The 19,384-nt window shown below is 50.9% G+C and overlaps 1 protein-coding gene across 11 annotated transcripts in view; it reads right to left on the bottom strand.

Moving 5' to 3' along the window:
• Nucleotides 1-19,384, bottom strand: part of LOC146198406 (histone deacetylase 4-like) — a 334,009-nt gene that overhangs the window by 52,106 nt on the left and 262,519 nt on the right. For 2 of the 11 annotated variants that reach the window (XM_084593899.1, XM_084593902.1), the window contains exon 1: nt 11,843-12,033. The exons of the other annotated variants lie outside the window; for them this stretch is intronic. The gene's annotated coding sequence lies outside the window, so the exon portion shown is untranslated. Of the gene's footprint in view, nt 1-11,842; nt 12,034-19,384 lie in introns of those variants that run through there. 11 annotated transcript variants of the gene reach the window in all.

Below are 19,384 nucleotides of genomic sequence, written 5' to 3'. Positions count from 1 at the left end.
ATGGCTTAAAGGGCAACTCCGGGGGTTTTTTGACATTCGAATATTGTAGTGAAACTTTTACCACAGGTTCTTCTCTCCGTCCTGACGCATTCTACAAAATTCGGGTGCTGTATGATAATCCGTTCACGCGCAATACGGCTTTAAAATATGCTGTTTTCATGGCTTAAGTTGAGACTATTTCTGCCGGCAACACTGTTTCTGACGTCACAAACAGTATACAGGCGTTAATGTATACTTCCCGCGTGATTATGAAAGTGTGAGGCTTATATTGAACTACCTCAGACATTTTATGCAGTGCGTCATGATTTCCATACTTTATTTTCACCATCCAATGCACGTACGAGTGTTTTTCTAATACTGAGTGTGACGTCACCATTTCCTCAAATGTGACGTCGTTTCTGGCCGTGAAATCAGTTTCGGTTTCGATTTACTGTTTTTCTTTTTTAAAAATACTTCTAATTGTAATTTTGGAAAACGGCTTTTGTGTTGGAGTCAGGACGTGACGAGGAATGTAATTCAATTAAAAACACAAAATGATGAAAAAACCACCGGAGTTGCCCTTTAAGTTGAGACTATTTCTGCCGGCCACACTGAATTTCTGACGTCACAAACAGTATACCGGCGTTACTGTCCACTTCCCACATGATTATGAAATTCTGAGGCTTATATTGAACTACCTCAGACATTTTATGCAATGCTTCATGATTTCCATACTTTATTTTCTCCATCCAACGCACGTACGAGTGTTTCTCTAATACTGAGTGTGACGTCACCATTTCGTCACCTGGGACGTCGTTTCTGGCCGTGAAAGCAGTTTCGGTTTCGATTTGCTGTTTTTCCTTTTTAAAAATACTTCTAATTGGAATTTCGAAAAACGGTTTTTTGTGTTCGAGTCAGGACGTGCCAAGTAATGTAATTCAACCAAAAACACAGAATGATGGAAAAACCACCGGAGTTGACCTTTAAAGATATGCACACGTGCACGCACGCTCCGTCTCGCACCCCTTCTCGCTTCTTTCAAAAATTGGCCCAAGAAGCTCCAAATAAGTCCAGCTGTGAGCGGGAACAGCGAAACAAAGTGAGGCGTGACACAACAATACCAATTGTCAACTCAGTAGAAAAGGCCGACAGCACACATACCGTCGAAGTTAGCTTCACCGCAGAATGTGTGTTCTTGCGGGAAAAGCTACCTCGAAGGGCGACGTGATAGAAAAGGAAGAGCCATTCTCCATCCGTTCTGCCGGACAAAAGAAAGAGATAAAAAAAAAAGAAAACCTATTCTCTGCTTTCTGTCAAGATTAAAAAGTAGCAGCGATATATGTGCCGCAGTACGCCTCCCAACCTTTACTCGATCTTTCAGACGCAACGATCTGTGGCAAGCTGCGTCACAAGGCCGCGTTGCCAAAGATTGGACCAACGTTACTAGAACGAACTCTCTATTAACGTTGGATTGGATGGGTGCAAAGTCTAGCGATATTAACCCTTGTTGGTTCCACTTCATTTCAATTCTTGACGCGTAACCGAGACTGATAAAAAAATGACTGTTCCTTCCAGACAACTTCTCGACAGCCATGAATTACATTCTTCTTTTTTTTTTTTTTTTTTTTTATGAGCAGACGAGATATGTAACGACATTTTTAAATCTAGTCGCGATATATATCATGTACATAGTTAGAAAAAAGGTAATAAAGCGTCTTACTATGAATGACGCTGATTTTCTTTCGCAGACTCCGCGCACAATTCCCAATGTATCAAATCTGAGAGAGGGATATTTTCAAATAAAGTACAAAAAAAAAAAAGCTGCGCTTGCTGCCCGACTATCTCAGCATTCAATTTATTAATAAAATTTCTCGCAGGCGAAACGCGTGGGCAAGAAACTTACGCGCCGAGGCGAGCGTACATAATAATAAAAGAGACGTTCGCCGTGAGTGACGAAACCGCGCACCACACAACAAACAAACGCGGCGCCAGCTCACCGAACGCAGGCGGCCGAGCCGTGGGTGTCAGAGAGGACTTCCTCCCACGCGTTGAAGTGAAAGAAAGCAGTGGAACCGCGGCTCTCCACCCATCCTCCTCGCCCTCCTCCTCTTACTACTACATTCTGGTGTTTTGAAAGCGGCCCGGGGGTAAACACGGCGTTCGCCGGGCGAGAGATCGAGCTCCTACGTCCTATCCCTTTGCTCGGCGACAGACGAGAGAGAAGGGTACGCTCACTGCTTCAGCGCGTTGCTACTCGTCCCACCCAAAACCCGCGCCAAGTGCTGCCGCTGCTGCAGCAGCCGCCAATCAATATGAGTGGGCCTTTTTCGGGATCTTGAGCGCTCGCGCCTCGGGTTCTGGGAAACGAGCCTGCCACGGAGATGGAGCACGTGACGACAACGAAAGTGTGGAGGAGAGGAAAGAGCGGGGCATGTGCACTTCGAAGAAATGGCCGAGATACAAATACTGGAACTGGGCTGTAGTTGGATGCATCATAAACTTCCAGCGAGTTGAACTCGTTGCTTCCGAAGGCAGGCTGACAACGGTAACTAGATCAACACTCTAATGAGTGTGACAAATTTAGTCGACCACGACTACGCCCCCCCCCCCCCCCCCCCACACACACACACACAAACATTTTCTCCGTCGGAAACGACTGACGAAAGAGGATGAGATAGTACACGGGAAAAGAGGGAGATGAGCGCCAACATGGTTGACGCGCGCTCGCGTCTGAAGACGATGGTTAGATGTCAAATGAGAAAGTGCGATCATGATTGCCATTAGATGAGGTGACATCATAGACACGCTGCTAGCTTGCTTTACGTCCTCATCTAGATACCGATAAAAGGCGCCATCTAAAACATATTCGAAGATGCAGATAAAACGGATGGAAGCGTGGCCAAGTTGTCTGGGGCAAGGTCCGTAGTGCGCCAACGTACAAATTTAGGTTTCGATATGATCACCCCAATCCTGTAATCGCAACAGCCGTGGAACATAGTTGCACGCCGATGCGAAGGTGGACGAAATAATTGTGACGATTATATAGTGTATTCGCTCAACACGAACATACGCCTGTAGTCGTCACTGTGTGCAAGTAGTGACAATTAAATAACAGATATAAAGCATATAAAACATGGTGCTTCAATACTTGACCATCATCATCATCATTAGCCTGAGTATACCCACTGCAGGGCGAAGGCCTTTCCCATATTTCTCCAATTAACCCGGTTCTGTGCTAGCTGCATCCACTTGACCCCTCTGAACTCCTTAACCTCATCCGCCCACCTAACTTTCTGCCGTCCCCTGCTACGCTTTCCTTGCCTTGGAATCCAGCTTGTTACCCTAAGCGACCATCGGTTATCCTCTCTTCGCACTACATGCCCTGCCCATGCCCATTTCTTCTTCTTCAATTCCACTGGAATGACAGTAACTTGAGACATTTCTCTGACCCACTCTGTACGCTTCTTATCTCTTAATGTTACCCCTACCATGTTTCGTTCCATTGCTCTCTGTGTTGTCCTCAACTTAAGTAGAACCCTCTTGGTTAGCCACCACGTTTCAGCCTTTGATACCCCCCATTTAAAAGCTCAGCCATTGCTTAAGAATGTGTGCTTTAGAATAAAAGACAGATTTGCTGTGATTACAATAAAGAATGCGTGGTGACGAAGCAAAAAACAACTCCGCCAACAGGTATAGATACAAACGACGCGTCCGTTATCGTAGTTTCGGACTGCCATAAAGCTCCCAAGCGCGCATCAGTACAGACAAAGTGAGCCCATTGAAACAATAACGACCATCTTTATTTTATTTATCATTTTCATTAATGTTTTTTTTTTTTTTTTTCGTAACAGTGTCTGACCGTACGGTCCATTCAAAAAACGACTGCCGCTCACGCTGACACGCGAGTCGCTAGCCGTGTGTACGCCACAAGCAATGTTGCGGCACCCTCGGCTCGTCCGACATTGATCGATGCAGGGGGCAAAGGCATTCACTTGCGTCCACCTGCTACCTCCGTCTGAGCCCCGAAAAGAAAAGACCACAAATGAACAGCCCAGTTGACAAAGGAAAGTTCGCGACACATTTGTATTCTTTCGGTATTATGGATTCGAGATACAGTCGTGTGGCTTCGCAACACATATCTCCAAAACACGCAAAAGGCTATGAATATTTGCCGACGTCGGGCAGTAACACAATACTATATGGGCAGCAGAAAAACTACCTCCACAACTAACGACCGCTACTCTATCGCTTCAATCCGAGAAGAGAAGGAGGATACGAGCGAGTCAAAAGAAGCGTACACAAATAGGGCAAAGGTAGAACATTAAAAGAAGAAAGAGAACACACATTGCGCTCGAGCGGCCGTGGTGAAGTCCTTTTATTTTGAAATGCGCACCGCACGTGGCCCAATCACAGCGCGTCCGATTTAGCAACAGCGTGACCTTGGAGTCAAGCGCCCCCATTGGTCGGCGGAGTTAACTCGTCGCGCTAGCGCGCTCTGCACGCGCTCCTCGCTACTACCTACTGTATCACCGCCTCCGGGCCGCGCATGCGCGGTTCAGTCGCGCGCGCAACAACGAACGACAGAACGGATACAAGAAGGGAACGTCGTTAAAAGTCGCACTCGGTACAGCGCGCCCGCGCGCATGCAGGCGACCGAAGGGTGAGCCTAAAAATAGCAGGGCCGCAGTAAACGGAACGCCCACGCTGAAACGCACAGCCCGGCCGCGCTACAGCGGGGCTCGCGCCGGCACACACATGCACGTACATCGCGAGAGAGCAGAAAAGAAAAATATACAATAAAGTGACGGATGGGGAAGGGCCGCACGCATATCGATCTGCAATCGGCCTTTCCGAAGTTGGCCGGGAGCACTGTGCGTGAGGAGAAAAGGGAAGGGAAAGTGTTCACTGCTACCGCTACAACACCGACGCGTTTCGCAAGAGGAACCCCCGGTTCTCACCGCAGCCGGCAACAGAGCGCACGCCTACGCATCCGGTCCGTGCAGGGCAAGGGTACATGGCCACCACCACTTACTTATACCCCGTACCATAGTCATTACTGGGGGGTGGACAGACCCGCATGGCGCGCCACCCGCCCACCTACACAAACAGGCTCATGGCATGTGTTGCGTGTCTAGCGAGTAGCCAAGAATAGCCTGCCGCTGAAGGCCACCCGACCGCATATAGCTCGATAGATGACATTAATCAGCAGTCGCTCTTTCGCCGTTGCCTCACGACGACGCATGGGCGCGCACGAGGCACGCTCGTTGTTGTCGGCCGATGTCCTCTTTGTCGCTTTGTGTTGCTGCACTTGTTTACCAGCGACTCCTACGAGACGGGAATGCCGAACGAGGCCTATAGAGAGAACAGTGTCGCAAGGAACACGGAGGGAAAGTTGTCTTCGGTTCTTCGACCGATGAGTTGCGTCAGCCCTGATCTGGTACCCGACGGTCTCGTGCCCGGCATATATCGGCTCTCCTCTCACTGTTATTATTTTTATTCTGCGCCAAGCTTTCTTTAGGTTATAAAACATCAGTGGAGAGGTCTGACGATTATCAACACGTCTCTATTGTTGCTTCCATGAATGAAACAGCGTACGCAGACTTTCTTCACGGCTTGACTGCCTCGTACAACAACCTAGCGCTTAAATATTAAAGCTCATATACAAGCTCTCCGTGTTGCAAGAAATGAAAGAGTCGGCGCCGAGGCCATCAATCACGGTACCCCGGAGGCATTAACAAGCTAACCTTTTTCTTAAAATATACTTGTCTTGCACAAAACGAAAAGAGTGAAGTATTGAAGCCGGCCCAGTCCTATATTCTCACTGAGGCTTGCTTCCTGTCTCCACATGCAGATAGGAAACGGCGTCATTTCTGCTGGCAGACGGGGGTACGAGGACGTCACGTTCATAAAATATACTTACCAGAAGTGAGCGGGCGAATAACAAAAACGAGAGTGCAGGCAAAGTGAACTGTTGACGAAACGATTATTTCGCTAAAGACGGAAGGAAGAATAGCATTACTATAACAGAAATCAAAATAGTAAACGTGCGCGGACATTACGCGCCCAGAGAAAAATTGCATGTGAACGAGAAAAGTGCGCTTGTCGCTTATAGTTAAGACGTGGTTATTGGTTGAATGTTCAAATCGCCGCCCCGTGTACTCGGCAGAGAAACATTTATAGGATGCATTCGTCTCTTAGAATTGTTACCAGCGAATAGAGCATGCACCTTCTCTTGTACATTCGGCATTTCAGGCGACTGGCTTACGTATCTGCGGCGAAGTAAAAAAAAAAAATGTTTACACCCGCACGCTGCAAACATTTGCTACCAACACTATACGTTCCGAGAAAAAGATTAAAAAAAAGAAAAAAGAACAATTCCACGGGGCATCGCAAAAGCCCTTCATGAGCTCTGGATCCTCACTCGAGGGCCGCGATTTTCCTTAGGTTTTGAGAAATCACGGAAAACACAGCTCTTCAGGTTAGTATATATATATATATATATATATATATATATATATATATATATATATATATATATATATATATTGCTCACAGCAGGCTACAGCAAGCGATCTGTTGCCAGTACCAAGACACCAACGCAAGATCACGAGTGAACGAGAAAAACAGTACTGTCCACACGCTTTATGCCCATAAGTCACTTCCTCCACACGTCTTCTACTGAATGTATCTCTTTATACCCCGTGATATTCCTCCCTCCCTCGTTTCCTCAGAGGTTCACGGTCGCCCGTTGCTAAGCGCGTGTCGCCGACCCGACAACGGTTCTCGGAAAACGTGCAATTCCTCTCTCCAGAAACAATTAGACAGCTTGCACAGGGGGATGCCATGAGACGAGAGCAGCGCGAACTCGGGCGGACGTGCTGCCGCTGCCGCCACCGCCGCGCGTTCCAGCGAGCGACGTGCCCGCCACAAAGCCCGTTCCCGCAGCCCGCTGCTTCCGTTTTTCCTCGAGAACGCTGTATTTTCGGTCACGAACCGGGCGTCGCCAAGCAGCCGTTCTTCTAGTAACCGGGCGGAGAAGCTCCCGAGAGGAGAACTGAGAAAAACTCGAGCGAACCAAAGCCGACCAACGATTTAAAATAAACAAATCAGAACAGCGCAGCCGCACCTAGCGTATATGCACACATATGCTCACATAAAACCATAAAAAAAAAAAAAAAAAGTGCGCCGCCGTGACCGGCCGGGGGAGACAAGTGAGAAGAAGCGATGCGGCTATTTTTGTAACTGTTCAGTCGTTGCCGAACACCGGCCCCTCACCAACTTTCACCGATGGAAGCTTCGGACGGTGCACGTCCGGAAATCTAAAGTAGGGGAGCAAGAAGGAGGGAGAAGGGGATGAACAAAAAAAAGTAATGGGGGCGGCCGGCAAAATACTCTTTTCCTTCTTTTTGATTATTTAACAATAAACCACTATACCACCTTTCTTAGTGTAGCCTGTCCTCTCCTTCCTGGTATCTGATGCATGCAGTCTTCTTCCCACAGAACTCGCTCAGACCTCTGACTTGAGCTTTCACATACAAATGATTCTACTTATAACGGTCAACAATGTGAAATCTTGGGACTCTCTCCGGAGCAGCTCAGAATGCGAAGGCGAATCAAATGCACGCATCTATGCGAGACGAACAGTCATGCCTGATGATCTGCTCCGAGAGAAAAATGTCACATCCAAGCGCGTTGATAATGCAGCGTTTGCTACTTTGCGCGCAGGAAGCATTCGTTAGCAAGCCTCGACCGTGGCTCACCGAACTCCGCGGCCCTATCAAATCGGAAGCGGCTAGCGAGTGCATGATCGGCTAACCACGCGTGCAGTTCCGGGCGACGAGAGAAATTTTCTGTTAACGCAGATCCGAGCGATGAGGCAAGCGACGCATGCGATGGCGCTGCTATAGGCGGCAAGTGTTCACCCAGTTTTCGGGTACATGGAGTCTTTACGAAACATTCTGCCAGCAAGCCAGAGATCAAGGCTTTTCGGGGCAAGCGCTTTAAAGGAGCGCCCCGTGAACGAAATGAACAAGTTGCTAACAGTGAAACCTCGCGCCAATACGAGCCCGATTTCTACCAAGGAACAAAGATGTGGTGTTGGTGCAAGGTGGTGTCTTCAAACTCGGGAAGACTAGCTTAGGTCAGCTTTAGCCGGAAAAGGCTTCAGACGCAGTCTGCCCGAGGTCCCAAATCTCGCGGAACTTTCGCGCCAACGCCACGAAACTGCAGCCAGAACGCCAAGGTCTGGCGGCGTCGAGCCTGGGGCCATTCCCGTGATTGTCTACCATCAGAGTACAAAACTTGCAGAAATCTGGGCTCTGCTTTCTAAGCATATATTGTTAATAACGAATATTCGGATATAACGAAAGCACGGTATTTCCATTCTAAACACACCTGCCAGGATTTCCGAGGAGATACACAAAGAAAGTTCTTTTTGTTCGGTTTTTATTCTCTACACAAAGGTTTGACATGCTAGATGCCACTGTCCACCTTTCTCGGGCGCACTACCCGCTCACTGAGGCCGCCACTAACTGAAAGGCGGCATACGCGATGATGCGTCTTTTCCGCCGTTCGCGTGCTGCTGTTGGCTTCGCTAATGAAAGAGCGGATGGGGGGATGGGAGGGGGGGAGGGGGGGGGGCTACATAGAATGGGCGCCGCTTTCCGCGTCCCCGACGGGAAGGCAGACCAGTGCACACACACGCACCCAGCGAAGGGGAAAGCTCCAAGGCCAGCCGTCGCGCTATTTATAACGCCTTCTGACCCTCCGCCGCGGCGGCGCTGGGGCGGACGGACGGTCCCGCATCATCGCCGTCCAGGCCTGGCCTTGGCGCTGCTGTGGTGCGCGCTCGCGGTCAGCGCCGGATTTAAACGCAATCACGCCGCGACACAAACATGCGCCCGCCGAAACCGGTCACAGAGCGAGGGGATCGACGGCGAAGGACAATCGAGAAGATGGGCACGTCGTGGAAGGATCCGCTATCTACACCGGCACGAGTCCAGTCCGGCGGTCTGCGTCGCGTATAACCTCGAACGGGCTTGGACGCGCTTCAGGCTACAGATTCACGCTGTACGGAGTCCACAATATGCGCGTCTGACAGAAACAGCAATGCAGGTTAAACGGAGTATAGTTAATGATGCACTCGACAACCAAGCGGAGGAGGGGCACGCTTAATTCGGCGGCCGGGTGGCAACTTCGCACAGATAATTTACTATGGTGATAGAGTTGAGTCCAATACAAGAGAAATCCTAACAAGGCTGGTAGAGGCAATTGGGGCCACGACATTTCTAATTTGCCCAATGGGAGAGGGCTATGTGCAGCGGTTCACTGTAGCAGGATACTCAGATGAAACAGAAGAGCAATTCGCGAGCCATTATCTTTCAAAGTGCGCCTGGATTCAGGAGACGGAAAGGACCTTCACAGTTGACGCAATGTGAAGAGCGCGAAAGATTTGTATTGGAAAACATTTATTGTCAGCAATGAGCGATTTGTGGGCACTACACTTAGATGGCCTCAAGTCCGTTGCTCTCAGAGACCTTATGAGCCCACTTAGTAGCCCGAACTTGAGTCATCGGGTCTGAGCTGGCCAGTATAGCCTCCCACCGCTCTAGAGAAGGGACTGGTAGTAGGTGCGCCGGTGGCGGCGCTTTTTTTGCAGCTCCATAATATATGATCGTACCCGGCTGTTTCGCCGCAGTGTTTACCATTTGGATTGTATTGTGCTGGGTACATGTGTGATAATTTAGATGGGCTGAAGAAGGCCCGTGTCTGGAGCCGACGCCAGGTTAGTTCCTGCCTTTTGTTAAGATTCTTGTCTGGTGGAGGATATATCCGCCTTTCTAAGTGATTAGCGTAGCCATGAAATGAGACAAGCGCATCTCTCGAGAAATTGGGGGAACCAACCTGGCTCTCTGCTCGGCTGACATAACCTCGAGCTATACTGTGAGCCAACTCGTTTCCTTTGTTCCCCTAGTGTGCCGGCACCCATATTAATTCCACCTCTTTTCGGTTCCAGTCTTTATATTTTAAAATTCGCTCTGTCTCTTTGGACTTCGTTGCGCAACCATCGGCAACATAGCTTCAGGGAAACTTGGTCTCACGATCTAAACCTATCAGAAAAACGGTGAAAGCGAATTACGCGGTGAATAAATGTGACTACTTTAACACTAACACGATCACTGATACTCGTGTACTTAGAAATATATGCAAATGAGCATGAGATGATCACCACGAAATCAAACTGGAACTATATGAACGCACAACTGACACTCGTTCGTTCTATCGTCTCCCTCTCTGCTTAATCGCGGCCCACCATCCAAAGCGAAGCTCTTTAGCGGCCTTCTTACGACAGTGAGCTAAGGACCAAGTTCTTTTCACTGCCAACGGACAACTGTTTCTTTCTCTCCTTTAGTCCACGCCTCTCTTATGGGCACCGCCAGAATGCCGCATACCACGTTCAAACACGCAAGCGCTCAACATCACAGGGCGTGACCTCCGAGATAAAGCGCGCGACACAAAAGTCGACGCAGCGAGTTACATTGCACAACGAGCAGCTTTTTTATATTTCTTCTTTTTTTTTTCAATATTTAACCCCCCCCCCCCCCTCCCCCCACCACGTTTTCCCACGTACGACGTCACCGATGTTTCCTCATCGTGGACACTAAAAATTACGCATTCCGTTCAGGCTGCGCACGCACGCAGAGTAAAGCGGACATTCGTGGAAATGTGCCCGACTTTTTCCCACACAGCCGGCGGCGCGGCTTAAAGGTGGCGCAGGGTGCTATGAATAACCGCCATTGCATCATGCGGGCAGCGTCGTCGAACAGCGGGGAAAGCAGACCCTCGGGAGGAGGGGGTTCCTTCGCGTGAATCGCGCTGAGCCGAGCAGTGGCGGCGCCGAGACGCGCAGCAGCCAGCCGCCTTGCCGACGTGTGGGAGGCGACACTCCGCCCGCGCGTAACGAGATTAAGAAGAACGATGACTGCAACTGAGGCTGCCCGGATCGGCGAAGGAGAGCTTTTTACTCCAAGTAGGCCAGTAGGCTCCTCAGGCTTCATTCAGTCGCCGTCCCGAGTCGGCTCGACGCGCGTCTCGGGGGACGCAGATAATCATATATATATATATATATATATATATATATATATATATATATATATATATATATATATATATATATATATATATATATATATATATAATGCCTAGTTACGAACAATGGAGAGATGCAGTAACTGCCTCGCTCCTCGGCGGACATCCGAACCGCGCCGTGGGGAAAAGAAGGGAGCGAAATAAGCAAGACAAAAAGAGACGTTGAAGGAGAGACTCGCGTATAATTTCGGCCTCCTGAGGCCCTTTAAACATTCGCTGACATCATTAAGTAAACAGATATTTTGTATTACCCCCAGAAACGCGGCAGGCATTGGATCCCGTGAATATGATTTTCCCGACAACAGTGTGCGTCGCAAGCACATTGAACACTGGTGCACAGAAGCATGATGGGAGCAACACCAATGCTTGCGAATCAAACCGACCCGTCAGTCCGACATAGCGCACCCCGGCATCCAAATATATGCGACTGATGGGCGCATTCGAAAGATCGTCGACCGTGCTCCGCACGTTATAGTTGCGGCGGATGATTACAGCATAATGGAGGCAGCCACATGAAGCACGGCACTGTTGCGTAGGCGAGGCTCAGGCCGCGGATTTCTGCTTCTATGATCCGGTATTTCTGACACGGCTTCTACAACACATGAGTAAAGCGAAGCGTTCCAACACGAAGCGACGTGATAGCGTGCTGCTGCGAGAAAGAATCGAGGCTCGCTGTCAACGTTCAGGGCTGTCGATACACACAACGGGATCCTACCGTAACGCAGCGTGGATCCAGCGGAGCGTGGCTGGCTTCAATGTTCATGGAAGCGGCACGCGCGGCGCAACTTTGCTCAGGTGCCTTGTACTGCAGCCACAGCCATGCAGCGATGCCAGAGCGACGTCAGGAGGGAGCGCAACCAAGTGCGACGAGGGAGCACACACAGCGCCGGCGTGAAAGTGTAACGGCCACATTTCAAGCTCGGCCGCGCGTTTACCCCCGCCGGGAAGCGTCCCTCTCTCTCTCCAACCGGCTCGGAGGACGTCCGGAAGCAGCGGACCGGCAGGGGAGTGTCAAAGTTTTCTGTGTCGAGAGGAAGTGTCATGCAAATTCAGTTCCGCCGCGTGCGGATATATGTGCCAGCTTCGTGCATGGATCTGCCGTGAGGAGTTAGAAAAAAAAAAAAAATGGATATCAGAACAGAGAAGCGCGCGGAATTATGAAAGTTATGAGAGGCGAAAGACGATAGGAAGGGCGGAACAATACATATCATTGCACAGCGTTACATAACCCCCGGATAAGTCGCACAGATCGCGGCATATTCCAACCAAAGACAATGTTACCGCGCGCTATTGTATGGACGAATAATCAGTGTGTCTCGTAGAGCTTCCACGCAGTTAGGAAAACAGGTGCACGGAACTTGATGACACCACTGTATACTGATATTTTGGAGCTAGTGTGCGCACGCCAGCATGAATGAGTGTTTCAAAACGAGCAAATACCAAAACCCAAACTAAGTCACGTATATATCTGCAAATCAATTTTTCCGTAAAAACCTCACTGAATGAAATGTGTCAAACAACGCCGGCGAAACATGTTAGCTGAATCTACTTAACCAGGTCAGTGAGCCTTTTATCCCATACAATATACACGCACGCCACGGCGAAGCGCTCTCCTGAATCATTCATGAGGACCCCGCCCCACTGTTTGCGAACACATCCGCTTTAGATCCGCCAACCTGTCGACCTACAGCTGGCCGAGAGTATGTAAACACTCGCTTCGTGCGCACTTTCGCACATATACCATGTGACGGCCCGCGAGCCTATAGGCGTATACGATATCCGCGTGTCAAACAAATTCGATATATGAAATCGCCCCCAAGATGACCAAAAAAAAGGCGACGCCTTGCCAAACCTTACCATGCGTGGAGCCGTTAGCGGCGCTGCTGCGAGCCTTTTAGCACACACGAGGGAAGGGCGGAGTGCAGTCGGCGAGCGTATGTGAATGGGCTCGTAAACTTTGGTTCAAGACAATGGCGTTAATGTTCTGGCCACATGATCGGTGGAACGACATCGGAAAAACCCGCTGCCACCGCTCGAATGCGACAACCGCGAGCGCAGTTCCCCGTGGCGCTTTTAGCGGCGCCAAATATAGAGTCAGCGCTTCGAGATTAGAGAGAAGAAGAAAAGGCAAGCAGGCCGCTTCCGGCTTGTAACGAATTCGCGCACACGACCTCCCCGGGACGACCACGAGGCACGGGACGCGGAAAGCCCCGGCGTTCACCTTACGTAACGAAGAGCGAAAGGCGGCTTGTTCACTGTGCCGCTAATAATAATAATAATAATAAAGGAATTAAATCAGCGTGGCTGACTGAAGTACAAAACTACGCATCAAGTGTCAGCGGCGGCGGCTATCTACTGCACACTGTACTTCATCGCCGGGGAATTATTTTCTCCGTGTGTCAGCGGACGATGCAACATGTGTGAAGCATACCAGGGATGGCCAGAGACGCTTTCTCTTCGGGCGAGAACACATATCTATTCACACGAATTTAGGCCGGCCTCGGTTGAAAGCGGAATGCCAGGAGAGAGAGAGAGAGAGCTTTCCTCGGATATAAGCTGAGCGAAAAACGGGGCTGGTACAGGTGGGTCACCGCCGCTTGCGGCGGGGGCAAGCCTGGCACCGAATTTTTATCTGTTCTAGGCCGTCATTGCACACGCCACCGCTGGTGGTGGACGACGGCTGTTGTTGCGGCGCGCGTCTTTCTTTCCCTCTTCTTTTTCTTTCTTCTCTATTTTCTCTTCTGTCTGCACGAGGCAGTGGAGGTGGCTCAGCTACAGAGCCAGTAGCAGGCGTGTGCATTTTCTTTTCTTTCTTCCTACAGCCACAACAACAACAAAATCGAGAATGATCAACAGCTGTTGCGTGGTCACAGCCGTTTCTTCAAGCACTTCCGTCGACTGGGGAGCAGTTACGGTGTATCGAGCGCGTGCGTGTGAGGGGGCACCTGTGTGCTATTTTTTCCACTTAAACGGGTTGTCGCCGTGCATTATAATGATATTTATGAATAATCGAATCGAAGCCGACCTCACAATTTCGTATATCTCATGCTCCTAATAATAATAATAATAATAATAATAATAATAATAATAATAATAATAATAATAATAATAATAATAATAATAATAATAATAATAATAATAATAATAAAAAACCATCGGCTTAGATTTGAACAAATACAAAATGCGGGAGTGCCTACTTCCGCTCCAGCCTTTCAGTCTGAATGTGGATTAAGTGTTGCTTATACATTCGCTCAGGCGGCCGTCATTCCTCAGCTCGCGCGGCCAATCGCGAAATGTAGGGCGCGCTGAAAGACAGGCGAGAGACCTATATGGACCAGCCGCTGCGCCTGGCGTTTTTACTTTGTTCGAACACGTGGCAGCATTAAACGAGAGGCCAGGAAGTGCACCAGTTCCCGCGGCGTGAACGCACCACGTTTGCGGTCGCCACGTTTGCGGAGGCAGGCATATATTTAGCGCTCGGTGCACGCCCGGCGCTAAATTTAGCGGCCTCGCACCTCCCTTACGTCACACCAATGTGGGCGTACGCCCGGAGTACTTTCTTCCCGCCTTATACTTTTCTTATTCGAGCGTCTTATAAAACGTGCCACCGTTCCTACTGGCGTCGCCACGCACTAACACGCGCGCGCACCGCGGGCAGCCGTCGGGTGCGCGCGCTTCGCGCCGGCACTCGCGGCACGTAGGGCAACGCGAAAAGTGCGGATACGCGGATCATATGCTAAACTTGTATGCGTTGATGGGTAGGTAGGTAAAAACATTTAATGCCAATGATATGAATAGTGGGGGCGAAGCCCCCTACATGGCACTTGGGTGCTCCCTCACTGTGAGGAGGGCACCCTTACAAAGCGAAGGATAGTCATGGGAGCGCTATCCTTCTCATAGCACTGGATATGATCCGGCGCTGGTCTTGAGCAGAAGTGGTGGTCAGTAGAGTTTCCCAGTAAGACTCCGCCACGGTCGGTGATGGGGGATGAGGGAAGGTGGGGCATGTGAGGAGGGTGTGTAGAGCGCGCGCACTTGTATTATCACACAACAGACGCGTTCCGGCCTGAGCGCGAGTGGACATATACGCTTTTGGAACATCGCATGTATATAGCTCATTGTATTCTGGCACCGCGACCACCTTTCATTTTTCGCTATCCACCTCTCTATTCTTCCTTTTCGTCCCCTTTCTCTCTTAGTACGGAGTACGCAGACCAAAGACACTTTCGGCCCCGCCGGGGTGGTGCAGTGGTAAGACGCCCGACTACTGTGCCGGAGTACCCGGGCTCGAACCCGACCGCGGCGGCTGCGTTTCGATGGAGGTGAAACGAAGAGGCGTCGTGTGCTGTGCGATGTCAGCGCAGGTTAAAGATCCCCAGGTGGTCGAAATTACTCCGCAGCCCTCCACTACGGCTCCTCTTTCTCTTTCCACTTTCACTCCCACCTTCCTTCCCTTACGGCGCGGTTGCGGTGTCCACAGAAATCAAGTGAGACAGTTACCGTGCCTTTCCCTTCCTATAAATAAATCAGACACTTTCGTGTAATCCGACCTCGGCGGCTGCGTTTCAATGGAGGCGAAACGAAGAGGCGTCCTGTGCTGTGCGATTGTCTCCCCTGATGGGGCTGGTACAGGTGGGTCACCGCTGCTTGCGGCGGGGGCGGGCCTGGCACCGAATCTTTATCTGTTCTAGGCCGTCATTGCACACGCCACCGCTGGTGGTGGACGACGGCTGTTGTTGCGGCGCGCGTCTTTCTTTCCCTCTTCCTTTTCTTTCTTATCTATATTCTCTTCTATCTGCACGAGGCAGCGGAGGTGGCTCAGCTACAGAGCCAGTAGCAGGCCCGTGCATTTTCTTTTCTTTCTTCCTACAGCCACAACAACATGTCAGCGCAGGTTAAAGATCCCCAGGCGGTCGAAATTACTTCGTAGCCCTCCACTACGGCTCCTCTTTCTCTTTCCAATTTCACTCCCACCTTCCCTCTTACGGCGCGGTTGAGGTGTCCACAGAAAAACAAGTGAGACAGTTACCGCGCCTTTCCCTTCCTATAAATAAATCAGTTTTAAGACACTTTAGTGCAATCGAAAGAGATAAAGTGGTTCTATGGTCAAATGGTGGTCTGTTGTGCGACACTGCAGGGATGAATGGCCCCCGAGATCAGCGTGGCTGCAGTCTCGTGATGATGAGTCCAGCACTAGACCAGCCGAAGAGCAGGTCAATGATGGCCGATTTCACGGCCGAGTAAAAAAGGATGCGAGGAGAAAGGGACAGCGAGCCGCATCGCTCCTTGGTACACCATGAAGTGCGCCAAGGCGAGCGGGCTAAATATAAGGCGCCCTGCTCGAAACGCAATCGATGGTGGGCCAAAGTTATACGAGCGCGCGCCTGCCGCCGCACATGTACCCACCCCCTCTCTTTACTCCCACCAAAGACGAAGCACCGTAGGCGAGGAGGTAGGACCGCAGCGGTGAGGGAGGGGTGGGTTAAAACGGCAAGCCAAGAAACCCGTAGCACAACACGCTGGGCTGGGCCGAAACAACAACAAATACTCGATATCCGGGGGAAAGAAAAATCCGAGAGAGAGAAGGCCACGGCTGTGGCGATTGGTGCTCGGCGTGTTTGTGTGCGCTAAGAGTGAAGCGAGAGAGAGGAGAAAGAATGGGCTTAAATACGCAGAAAAAAAGAACACAAATAAAAGCACTTAGCTAAGCAAGGAGTTTCTCAGCGCGAGCGCCCGGAGACGCGCAGCACGCACACACACAAAAAAAAAAGAAAAGAAAAGAAAAGGGGGTGGGGGGAGGGGGTGCAGACGCCACCACAAGCAGAGAAGCAGCACAAGAAGGCAAAGAAAGGCTCGTATCCGGAGGCCTTCTAAATATAGCAGCGACCGACGGCATCGAAGAAGTGCTCCGCCGACATACACACACACACGCTTCGCGGGGTGCCCCGGCGCGGCGAAGGGGCGACCCCGGAGCCTGAACCCTCCCATGCGGTCCAAACGCGTCTGGCTGTGGTTTGCTGCTCCGGCAATGTTGTCGCTGGCGGAGCAGCGACCACAAAGAAGGTGAGGGAGGAGGGTGCGTGCGTTTCTGGCCGCCGGGCTCGGTCATTGGAGGCCGCGGTGCGGCCCGGCGCACGGGTCGGAGCTCGGGTCAAGACCTATAGGTCAAGAACGCGGCTTCACCCTACTCCGCCTCTCGAAGATTTGCAGAGCTAACCTGTATGCATGCTGCGGAGGGTGCTGACAAATTTTCAGCGGTGACCGCATTTTGTTCGCCTGCTAAAGGAGAGGAAGCTGAAACTTGCGCAAGTGTCTCGCACATCGCCACGCTCGCTCACCGCTTTTGATGGGTAGAGACGCATCAGGAATACCATGTGATCTGCACAGCGACGCGTATGCTGAAGCGTTCGTTTTCAGGTCAGGATCGACTGCCACAAATTGGCTTCTCTAACACATCAACACATGTACACGTGACCTGACTGTTCTTTTGTGAGCTGTTTTAGTGAGCTCGATCGCGCCTATGTATGTCTGCCGTTGCCAGCTTGGGCAGCACTTTTGAGATGTTGTTGTTGTGGCTGTAGGAAGAAGGAAAAGAAAATGCACGGGCCTGCTACTGGCTCTGTAGCTGAGCCACCTCCATTGCCTCGTGCGGACAGAGGAGAAAATAGAGAAGAAAAAAGAAAGTAGGGAGAGAAAGACGCGCGCCGCAACAACGGCCGTCGTCCACTATCACCGAAGTGGTGGCGGGTGCAATGACGGCCTGCAACAGATAAAAATTCGGCGGCTGGCTAGCCCCCGCCTCGAGCGGCGTTGGCCCACCGTCCCAACCCCGTAGGGCCAGGAACTACCACCAGGACCTGCTCGCAAAGGGAAGCGGGGCTTCATGTCTATTCCGGGTAGTTTTTCGCGTAATGTGGTAGAGGCGAATGTGTGCCAGTGAGTGACCCGAAAACGAATGGAAATCCAAGGTAATATCGCGCATATGATTCACAGCTGGCCTCATAGCACTAAATAGGTCGTCATATATTTTATTTATCTTTTTTTTTTCTCTCGTCCACATGGAAACGCGTTATGAAGCTGTCTTCCCAGCGCGACGACGCGAGATCGGTAGTCCATTTTCCAAGGAAGCGCAAGGAATCAAAAACCGCAAACTCCTTTTACGTACACGGCTCACTGATATGTTACAGCCCAGAAGCCTCACGCATCGCCAAGCCAGTCGTCACAGTAAAGGTCGGTAACTGCTGTGGAAAGTGAATTCCTAATTACTAACTCCATACTAAATAAAGCAAGTTGTAACGCTACGTAACTTGACTTTCATCAACTCTTCCTGGGCTCGAACACCACGCTGCCACGGCCGCACGCAGCTCTCGCAAAGAGCGATTGATTCGCCCACGCTGGGATTAAAGCGGCTGCCTGTCAGTTGCAGCCAATGAAATAACTACGCTTCAAGAGCACCGCGCCGCTTGTCTCCCGTGGCACATTCTGCATTCAGTCACAACTTGAACTTCGCATCTAGCAATGGCTTTCCTGAATGAGTCGCAGATGGAAGCAGAAACGCGGAATGGAATGTGTGAATACAGTAGGTCGCGCTACCGCTTTCTGCCTCTCCGCGGCACACTTGTCATCGGTTGCATGAAAAGATGCCTAAAAAACAATATTCGATTTTATTTTAAAGCATTTTCTCCCACGTTACATATTCTCCTATTTCTGCCCCAATCCTGCCACAGCCCCCAAAGGGGCTAGCAGTATCTATAAATAAATAAATAAGTCGAGGGAAAATTATGCGCAAACAGATGCAAAGCCTCGGGTCCCCGCTGTACGTGTGGACAGGTATAACTGTTCATTCGATATGGCGCGGTCACCGAATGAGTACGCTGGCATCGAGGAACTCTACGACAGAGCATGAAGAAGCGCCATCGCAGGCTATGGGAGAGAGGCCCGCGAAGCGCACCGGCCCCACGGCTGCTCCCTCCTTTCCCTCCGGTGCACGGGCGGCTAGCATAGTATAGCGGCTGCAGCCCGGGGCAGGCTACACCGGGCGGCGCAAGACAGCGCCACCGGTTCGGTACAGAGGAGAAGGGGAGCCCGGGCCATGTGACCGGGCCCCGGGTGGCCTAAAAATAGCCTTCCGCGTGGCAGCCCCCGCTATTTCGGGCCACGGAGACGGTCGCGGATCGATACAGCCGCCGAGGGGCTTCTTCGCCGGAGCCCGGACCAGAGCACGAGCTCCCGATACGCGCATGCACCCCCCCCCCCC

The sequence above is a fragment of the Amblyomma maculatum genome, chromosome 2, assembly GCF_055883805.1.
Source record: "Amblyomma maculatum isolate TAMU_Amacu chromosome 2, ASM5588380v1, whole genome shotgun sequence".
NCBI lineage: Eukaryota > Metazoa > Arthropoda > Arachnida > Ixodida > Ixodidae > Amblyomma > Amblyomma maculatum.
Note: the sequence above shows the minus strand (reverse complement) of the source record. Positions and strands in the feature narration are given on the sequence as shown.